This window comes from Orycteropus afer, unplaced genomic scaffold, assembly GCF_000298275.1.
Source record: "Orycteropus afer afer isolate SDZICR_OR568_19922 unplaced genomic scaffold, OryAfe1.0 scaffold00205, whole genome shotgun sequence".
In the NCBI taxonomy this organism is placed as follows: domain Eukaryota; kingdom Metazoa; phylum Chordata; class Mammalia; order Tubulidentata; family Orycteropodidae; genus Orycteropus; species Orycteropus afer.
Window position 1 is genome coordinate 5,261,714 of NW_006921792.1, and position 8,008 is coordinate 5,269,721.

The following is an 8,008-nucleotide window of genomic DNA, read 5'->3' on the forward strand; positions in this document are numbered from 1 at the left end:
TGAGGCAGTTCTACACTGTCATAAAATGTCCCTATGGGTTGAAATCTACTCAATGAGACAGAACAACACACAGGCACAGACGCAATAGGATTATGTAGATTTGCATCAGTTCCAACAATTGCGTAATGTCAAATTTGTATAATAAATCTCTTATTCCATATAATTCTAGTATTTGTTACCATGATAAAACTATAACTGATACAGAAATATTTAAGAAAAATGTTTTCAGTGTGTGTGTGTGGGAAATTAGGGATGATTTCTGAGAACTGTTTCTGTGCTATCTAGAATGAATTCTCTGATCTCATGATAGTTCTGCTCCTTTGAGAGAACCCAAATAGAAACAGCCTACTGAAGATAATTTTTAGGAGATCAAGAAAGGAAATGACCAATAGTCATTGCTAATCCACTCAGTGTAGTCATCTCATGCTGGGAGTTGACCAATTGCTGAACTTTTTCCATTTCTAATATCTCGAAGTGTACATACATTTAGAGTGACACATCCCACAGGCAGAATTGCTCCAGTGGACATCTGTAGAGTATATATGAGAGCTATGGGGTCAGACATCTGCTATTCATGCCTTTACAGAAACTGGGATTGCTGATCTGGTAAATTCTGAAATCCAGGATGTTACTGGCAAAGAACTTATGTCTTCACATCTGCTATTTTCAGGAGACCATAATCCCATGCTGTTGGTTAAAAACATCCTACTTTAGAAAGGTGTAGGAGGAGGTGACCAAGTTGCCCTGTTTGACTGCGGCACCCTAAATAAATTGATTTCTATTTTAAAAGTCTAAGAATTGAGAGTGTGCTTTGAATTGTTCATGGGGTTAGCTAAGAGAATTATTCCTATAGGAGAATCAGTGGAGACCTCTTAATAAATGAAATAAAAATGTAGGGGAAATTTATGCTTGGATAGAAAAACTTTCCTCTAAACCAAAGTCATAAGGGAGCTGCAGTTTTCCCCAGGACACCAATACAAGTGCAGAAGGCTTGGTATCCAGGCTAGGACTCCATATTTTGTGAGAGATAAGGGAATATTACCATGACTGTCTTTTGTGGGTTTGCTAAACTATCTTTTAGGGTAGCTTTTAGCACTTCAAATTGAATTGAACCTTGAGATCTTCATATTTAGGAATCCATGTATCCATATCTTTAGCTATGTAATTAAATTTTCACTCTGAAATGTACAAGCAGCAGAAGGTTTAGCATTTAATATTTATTATTGTTTAAAAACAACAAATAAATATGAAACATTTGAGTTTCATGCCAGAAAGACATTCTAAAAGTAAAAATGAAAACAAAACCAAACAAACAAAAAATAATGCTTTGTTATACCTAGAATTAACTAAAGAAATACAATTTTAATGTTTTAAAATTAATAACTGTATTTATCTTTGAAAATTACATATTTTAGCTGAAAGAGAACATGTTCACTAGTTAAAATGATATGAATTCCATCTCTGATATTTATGTACTTTGTGATCTTAGGAGGTCAGCTACTCTCTCTGATACTCCCTGCTCTCATTTAAAAATTAAAGGTAATACTGCTGTATCAGTGACTCCATGGAACAGACAACTCATCTTAAAATGGCTTATAGAGCAAGGAAAATTTGTTATCTCTCTCTCTCTCTATATATATATATATAGTGTGTGTGTGTGTGTGTGTGTGTGTGACTCCCAAGTTCATTATTTCAGGTTCTAAACAATGCTACTGAGCTTTCACTCTGATCTCATTCTTCTCTGCTGTACTCCATGTGTACCCTTGGCTCTCTCCATTATTGCATGATGATCACCACATTTCCAGCTATCATTTAAACAAGAGAACACCTCCAAAAAATAAAGACCATCTCTTCCTATGTGCATTTTTGATTCTTCCATTAAGGAAGCCTTTCTCAGGATATCCACCCACAGAATTCATGAAGGGAATTCCCTGCCCTTCATGAGAAACCCGGGTCTCATTAGCCTGGGTTGAAACATATGGCCATTCTTGAACCAATTGTCAGCAGTAGGTATGGGATTACTATCACTGCTTACACTTACCTGAATATATTCATCTATTATGAGGGATAAGATACATGTTGTTGTTGTCAGGTGCCATGAAGTCAGCTCCAACTCATAGCGACCCTATGCACAACAGAACAAAACACTGCCTGGTCCTGCACCATCCTCATAATCCTTGCTATGCTTATGCACATCATTGCAGCCACTGAGAATCTTCCTCTTTTTCACTGACCCTGTACTTTACCAAGCATGATATCCATCTCCATGGACTGGTCCCTTCTGAAAACCTGACCAAAGTAGGTGAGATGAAGACAGGCCATTCTCACTTCCAAGGAACATTCCACTGCACTCCTCTTAGGACAGATTTGTTCATTCTTTGGAAGTCCATGATATTTTCAATATTCTTCCCCAATACCACGATCCAAAGGCGTCAACTCTACTTCAGTCTTCCTTATTCATTGTCCAGCTTTCACATGTATATGATGAAATACTATGGCTTGGGTTGGGCACATCATTGTCTTCAAAGTGACATCCTTTCTCCTTAACACTTTCAAGAAGTCTTTTACAGCAGATTTCCCCACTGCAATACAATGTTTGATTTCTTGACTGCTGCTTTAATGGGCATTGATTGTGGATCTAAGTAAAATGAAAACCCTGACAATCTCGATCTTTTCTTCATTTATCGTGCTGTTGCTTATTGGTGCAGTTTTGGATAAGGTAAATACTAAACCAAAAGAAACAAAAAAAAGAGTTGGGTAGACAATCAAGAATGTCTATTAGTCTGATACTTTATGTAAGTATTAAATAAGAGATTATTATTAGGGAATGTGGCAATATATTGTGGTTCAGTTCCATACCTTCCCTCTAATCATATGTTAGATATATAACAACTTATTCTCCAAGGTCCCAAAGACCTGGTTCTTGCAAGCTAACATGAACTAGATAAAAGATGTTCATATGTTTGTTGATGTCCATTTAGATTAATTCATTTATAATCCTTTTTTTTAAGAAAATTTTGAAGAAACTATAATGAAACTGCATTTGGAAACTGAAAACTGCATATAACCATGTTTGGTTTCATTGACTTAATTGTCGTACATCATGTACATATACACATATAATTATCATCAGTAATTGATATTGATTAAACTCCTATGATGTTCAATAAGCTCTGCAATCTATTAGTGGTAGAAAACATGCATAGTTCCAAACAAAATGGGCTTATAGTTGTATAGATTAATCTAATTCTGAAAAAGATAATTATAATGTAATATATGATAAGTGTGCAGTGATGAGGGAAAATACTTTGAGAGTTTAAAAAGAGAGTGACTACTGAAGTCTATGTGACTATAGGGAAAATATTGTTATGCTTCCTCATAGCTATGGATGTCTGAGCAAACTGAAACTTAGGACATGGTTAAAAAGAATAAGTCTATGAAGATAAATTATGCCAGTATAGACAGTAAAGAGATTTACTTTTCATGAGGTATACGTTTACATTTCAAGGGAGGATGAGATCAGGGCCATGGAAACATCTCTGGGCTATAAACCTGGAAACAGTTTTATTTTCTCCCTATTCACATTCCAAATGGTAAGAATCCAATATTCTTCCCAAGTTGAATTTTATTACACTAGGGAGCAAAATGTTATTTCGCTGTCCCTTAGGATGGAAAGGTGATACTTGTCTCTGTCCCTCTCTTGTATAAACACCTTTATTTATATTTTGAGGGTTCCTTTTTGTGTTGCCTTGAAAAGGAGAAATTGAGGACATGGGACACTGGAGTATCTGCTGTAAGTAAATAATACTCTGCTCCATAATTACCATGTTTACATTTAGAATAACATTAAAAACATAGACAAAATCTTAACAATATCTTAATAAGTCAAATGCAACATGGTGATTATTTTCTACATTGCTATACATAAAAGGAAATGTTAAAATAACAAACTAATGATATTCATTAGCAATCTTTAGTCTTAATTTTCTCTACACCAGTACTGCCTCAAAGAGCCTTGAGGGCTATGAGATCCATTGTCCATTGAATCAAAGTAACTAATCATAGTCTTTCCCTAGCATATACTTCCAGGCCTCTCTAAAAATTTCAGGCTTTGCACAACTTTCTTTCTATTTACTTTTGTCCTTCCAGAGCCAGGAGCTAGAAACATTGGATATAAGTAAAATCTGACCAACCTCATGAAGAAAATTCTACTTATAATGAATGGAAATTGAGTATGTGTACTTTTTGTTATGTAAAAAGTAACAGGTAATAAGTAATTTCATAGGGTAGCTATGAGTTGGAATCAACTCAGTGCCAGTGGGTTTGGTTTTTGGTTTTTCAATAAGGAATTTTTAAGTGTTACGCACCCCTAGAAAATTTATTATTTTCTCATTATCACCCTAAATGAGAATATTTGTTTGGTACATGACTATAGATATAAGCTCATTTGATGGCAATCCCTTTATTTAGGATGATTATAGTAGATTTGAAACTTTTATTAAAATCATTATGAGATATCAATGCAGCTACAATTCAAACATAATTTATGTTCAACTGAACACATTTCTCCTCCATGCATACCCCACCTCCACAGTAAAAGAATTAGAGAATTAGAGGCATTTGTAGTTATGGTAATTCATTTCTCATAATGGAAAAATCTAAGTAAATTCAGCTTACAGTGGGGATGGTGAACACTGTATACAAACCTGTACTTAACTTCTTATGACACCATGTTTCTTTTTCTTTTAGTTTACAAAAGCAGACAAAAGATATCAAGTGACAAGTATTTAAAGCTAAATTATGAAATCTATATTAGAACATTTTTAAGAGTCAGAGGAGAAATGAAAGCATCTATTCTCATCTGGGGAGCTCTGGTGGCATAGTGCCTAAGGCATTTAACTGCCAGCCAGAGGACTGGCAGTTCAAACCTACCAATCACTACTCAGAAGGAAGACTGGTCAATCTATTCCATAGTGATACCACCTTAGAAACCCAAAGAGGGTTTACTATGAGTTGGATTGGACTTGATGGCAGTGAGTTTGGTTTTGGTTTGAGTCTCATCTGAGTTTAGTTCTGAATTTCCAGTTAACTTGCCATGTCCCCTTAGAAAAGTTGATTAACTTTACGGTTTTTAGTTGCCTGTAATATGTGAATAATATATTTGATACTTAAAACTGAATGACTCTGGGAAGTAAAACTAGGTCATATTTGTGACATATCATCAAATCTTAAGGGAAGGAAGCTGTGTTAGACTGGGTTCTCTAGAGAAGCAAAATCAGTAAAGCTTATATATAAAGAGAGAGAAGGAGAAATTTATCTTAAGAAAATGGCTCACACACTTATAGAAGCTGGCAAGTCCCAAGTTCTTGGATCAAACATCAAACTAGAGGCTTTTCCCAACTCGTGCTCCTGCAGGGGCTGATGAGCTCAAAGTTGGCAGGCAGTATACTGGCTGTTGACTCCAATGAATGATGAATCCAAGAGCTCCAGGCAGAATGGTGGATTGTTCGCTCATGGACAGTTGTAGGCAGCACAAGAGAATCCTGATCCACAGAAGTGTCTCTTTTTCCAGGATGTCCATAGATATCCTGGAAGCAGTCTACACCTGTAGGGAAACTCCCTTTCAGTGGAATGGCTGCTCAAAACATATACATCTGATCCCATCATTGGAACAACCCACATCACAATTGCTTAAACCACATAGAATTGTGGTGCAGCCAAGTTGACACACAGCTCCAACTACCACAGAAGCTAAAATGTGCAGTTTATTATAACTTTTCTTTCAAGAAAGAGTAGATGTTGAAATTTATCTTGTCTAAAGCAATTAAAAAAAAAAAAACACAACAACAACACTGCTGCTGAATCGATTCTGATTCATAGTGATCCACATTGGTTTACCAAAGTGGTAAATCTTTACAGAATTAGATTGCCCAATTTTGCTTCCACAGAGTGGCTGGTGGGTTTGAACCATCAACCTTCTGGTTAGCAGTCAGATGCTTTAGGCACTGTGCTACCAGGGCAATTAAAGTGGATTTGTAAAAGCTTGCCATATACACTTCTGGGCATTTCATCCTCATGTCCCCACAAGGACTAGTAGTCTATGGATTATATCCATAGACGGTTATTTTTCCTAGAGAAACATATACAAATTGCCTATCTTAAATAGACTTTAAGAGCATGATTTGTTCTTGGTGTCACTTCAATAAAATACTTTGCAAACCGAGTAGGCACAAGGAGATGGTCATTTACTTGGGAGTAAGAATATTCCCATGAAACAAAGGTGAGGACTTATATCTCGGTACGTAGAAAGAGAAGAGGAGCTCTGGTGGCATAGTGCCTAAGACATTTTACTGCTAACCAGACAGAGAAAAGTAAGAGAAAAATGTGGTCATCTCATTTCTAGGAATAAAAGGAAAAATGTATATACCATATTGGAAAATTTATCTGCTCTTTCAAGTTATTATTATTATTATTTAATTGTCCCTTGTCTGCCAACCCACTGAGCAGGCAGAGAGAGAGTACCTCTGTGCTCCCTGGCCACTCACCTGGCCCTTTGCCTACTGATCCACCAAGTGGGTGGAGAGAGCACCTCTGTAATCCACAGCCACCCACCCTACCCCTTGCCTCCCAACTGGTTAAGCAGGCAGATAGAACTCCTCTGCACTCCCCAGCCACCTTCCCACCCATCATCCATTTTTCCATACAGCGAGTGGAAAGAGTACCATTGTGATCCCTGGCAGCATACCTCACACCTCATCTGCTATCCAACAACCTGACAACCAACAGTGAGCACTCTTTCACAAGTGAACTGACAACAAATAGTCACCAGCACCTGCACAGCACAGCTGCAGCCATCTCACATTCACAGTAAACAGCAAGACTGGCCTGCTCTGCCTGACAGTGCCACACCCATATGGAGACAGGTGGTGAACACTTTAGTGTCACCAGGTGAGCACATCTGACCAGAATACACAGATATGGCAAATCAAAATAAATAAATAAATAAATAAATAAATAAATTCCTTAATGCTTCAGAGCAATTTTACATTTTATAAAGAAATAGGATGAGATGGGTCAAGCAAATGACCAAAATAAAAGAGCAGAAAACTTTCCTGAGTAAAAACTGGTTATGGAAATACCTGACCAAGGATGCAAATCACTTACATAGTCGATGTTCAAAGAGATCATGGAAAACACTGTCAGAAGCAAGGAAAGCACAGACAAAATCCTTGAAGAATTCAGGAAAACAATACAAAAACAAAACAACAAAAGAAACAGATGATTCAAAACTATACAAAAACAGCAATGAGAGATCCAGAAGATTAGCCATAAATTATCAGAAAAAGATAACTCAATGGAAGGACATAGAAGTAAAATTGAATCAAAGGAAGAAAGAATTAGTGAAATAGAGGACAAAATTCTTGATCCTAATTTGTTTGAGGAACCAAGAGAAAAAAAAGTGAACAAAAGTGAAGAAGGCCTAAGGGTTATGTGGAACAGTATCAAGAGTAATAATTTATGTGTGAATGGAATTTCTGAACAACAGAGTACCAAAAAACAAAACAAAACAAAGCAAAAAACCCAGAAAGCTTTGAAGATTTATTGGCATAAACTTCCCTCATACCATGGAAGATGAGAAATTTTCCATACAAGAAGCCCAATGAACCCCATATGAGAGAGACTCAAATGAAAGTCACCAAGACATATCATAGCCAAACTTTTGAAAACAACAGACAAGAAAGAATTCTGAGAGCAACTTGAGAAAAATGAAATATCATCTATAAGTGGATACCCAATATAACTCAGCTGACTTCCCAGCAGAATCCATATAGGCAAGAAGGCAATGGGATGACACGTTGTTGTTGTTGTTAAGTGCTGTAGAGTCATTTCTGACTCATAGCAACCCCATGTAGAACAGAACGAAACACTGCCCGATCCCGCACCAGCCCCACAATCCCTGCTATACTTGAGCCCATCATCGCAGCCACCATATCAATCCATCTCGTTG